This window comes from Schistocerca cancellata, chromosome 5 (genome assembly GCF_023864275.1).
Source record: "Schistocerca cancellata isolate TAMUIC-IGC-003103 chromosome 5, iqSchCanc2.1, whole genome shotgun sequence".
NCBI classification, from domain to species: domain Eukaryota; kingdom Metazoa; phylum Arthropoda; class Insecta; order Orthoptera; family Acrididae; genus Schistocerca; species Schistocerca cancellata.
This window is the reverse complement of record NC_064630.1, coordinates 207793070-207795926: the sequence shown is the minus strand read 5'-3', so window position 1 is coordinate 207795926 and position 2857 is coordinate 207793070.

Genomic DNA, 2857 nt, shown 5'->3' with positions numbered 1-2857 from the left:
ATTTGTATTCAACGTTAAAAATGTTGTGTTTCTGTTGCCAGTCTGGATTTTGTGTCCTCTCTGCTGCGTCCACAGCGCTTATTTTTCTGCTCAAATAACAAAATTCATTATGTTCAACATAATATATGCTCCAGAATCCTGCTGCATATCGACGTTAATGATATGAGCCTGTAATTAGGTGGATTACTCCTACTACCTTACTTAAATATTGATGTGACCTGTGCAGCTACTCAGGTTAGCTTATGGTTAGCTTATGTCCTAATATATGTAGCTGCACAGGTCACACCAATATTTAAGAAAGGTAGTAGGAGTAATCCACCTAATTACAGGCCCATATCATTAACGTCGATATGCAGCAGGATTCTGGAGCATATATTGTGTTCGAACGTAATGAATTACCTCGAAGAGAACGGTCTATTGACACTCAGTCAACATGGGTTTAGAAAACATCGTTCTTGTGAAACACAGCTAGCTCTTTATTCGCATGAAGTGTTGAGTGCTATTGACAAGGAAATTCAGATCGATTCCGTATTTCTGGATTTCCGGAAGGCTTTTGGTATTGTACCACACAAGCGGCTTGTAGTGAAATTGCGTGCTTATGGAATATCGTCTCAGTTATGTGATTGTACTTGCGACTTCCTGAGTCAGAGAGGTCACAGTTCGTAGTAATTGACGGAAAGCCATCGAGTAAAACAGAAGCGATTATTGGCGTTCCCCAAGGTACTGTTATAGACCCTTTGCTGTTTCTTATCTATATAAACGATTTGGGAGACAATCTGAGCAACCGCCTTAGGTTGTTTGCTGATGACGCTGTCGTTTATCGACTAATAAAGTCATCAGAAGATCAGAACAAACTGGAAAACGATTTAGAAAAGATAACTGAATGATGCAAAAATTGGCAGTTGACCCTAAATAACGAAAAGTGTGAGGTCATCCGCATGAGTGCCAAAAGGAATTCGTTAAACTACGGTTACACGATAAATCGGTTTTATCTGAAGCCCGCAAATCCAGCTAAATACCTAGGAATTACAATTACGAACAACTTAAATTAAAATAAACACACAGAAAATGTTGTGGCGAAGGCTAACCGAAGACTGGGTTTTATTGGTAGGACACTTAGAAAATGTGACAGTTCTATTAAGGAGACTGCCTACACTACGCTTGTCCGTACTCTTTTAGAACACTGCTGCGCGGTGTGGGATCCTTACCAGATAAGACTGACTGAGTACATCGGAAAAGTTCAAAGAAGACCAGCACGTTTGTATTATCGCGAAATATGGGATAGAGTGTCACTGAAATGATACGGGACTGGGGTGGACATCATTAAAAGAAAGGCATTCTTCGTTGCGACGGAATCTTCTCACGAAATTCCAATCAGCAACTTTCTCTTCCGAATGCGTAAATACACTCCTGGAAATGGAAAAAAGAACACATTGACACCGGTGTGTCAGACCGACTATACTTGCTCCGGACACTGCGAGAGGGCTGTACAAGCAATGATCACACGCACGGCACAGCGGACACACCAGGAACCGCGGTGTTGGCCGTCGAATGGCGCTAGCTGCGCAGCATTTGTGCACCGCCGCCGTCAGTGTCAGCCAGTTTGCCGTGGCATACGGAGCTCCATCGCAGTCTTTAACACTGGTAGCATGCCGCGACAGCGTGGACGTGAACCGTATGTGCAGTTGACGGACTTTGAGCGAGGGCGTATAGTGGGCATGCGGGAGGCCGGGTGGACGTACCGCCGAATTGCTCAACACGCGGGGCGTGAGGTCTCCACAGTACCTCGATGTTGTCGCCAGTGGTCGGCGGAAGGTGCACGTGCCCGTCCACCTGGGACCGGACCGCAGCGACGCACGGATGCACGCCAAGACCGTAGGATCCTACGCAGTGCCGTAGGGGATCGCACCGCCACTTCCCAGCAAATTAGGGGCACTGTTGCTCCTGGGGTATCGGCGAGGACCATTCGCAACCGTCTCCATGAAGCTGGGCTACGGTCCCGCACACCGTTAGGCCGTCTTCCGCTCACGCCCCAACATCCTGCAGCCCGCCTCCAGTAGTGTCGCGACAGGCGTGAATGGAGGGACGAATGGAGACGTGTCGTCTTCAGCGATGAGAGTCGCTTCTGCCATGGTGCCAATGATGGTCGTATGCGTGTTTGGCGCCGTGCAGGTGAGCGCCACAATCAGGACTGCATACGACCGAGGCACACAGGGCCAACACCCGGCATCATGGTGTGGGGAGCAATCTCCTACACTGGCCGTACACCACTGGTGATCGTCGAGGGGTCACTGAATAGTGCACGGTACATCCAAACCGTCATCGAACCCATCGTTCTACCATTCCTAGACCGGCAAGGGAACTTGCTGTTCCAACAGGACAATGCTCGTCCGCATGTATCCCGTGCCACCCAACGTGCTCTAGAAGGTGTAAGTCAACTACCCTGGCCAGCAAGATCTCCGGATCTGTCCCCCATTGAGCATGTTTGAGACTGGATGAAGCGTCGTCTCACGCGGTCTGCACGTCCAGCACGAACACTGGTCCAATTGAGGCGCCAGGTGGAAATGGCATGGCAAGCCGTTCCACAGGACTACATCCAGCATCTCTACGATCGTCTCCATGGGAGAATAGCAGCCTGCATTGCTGCGAAAGGTGGATATACACTGTACTAGTGCCGACATTGTGCATGCTCTGTTGCCTGTGTCTATGTGCCTGTGGTTCTGTCAGTGTGATCATGTGATGTATCTGACCCCAGGAATGTGTCAATAAAGTTTCCCCTTCCTGGGACAATGAATTCACGGTGTTCTTATTTCAATTTCCAGGAGTGTAAATATGCTGACTATTACAGGTCCAGAAT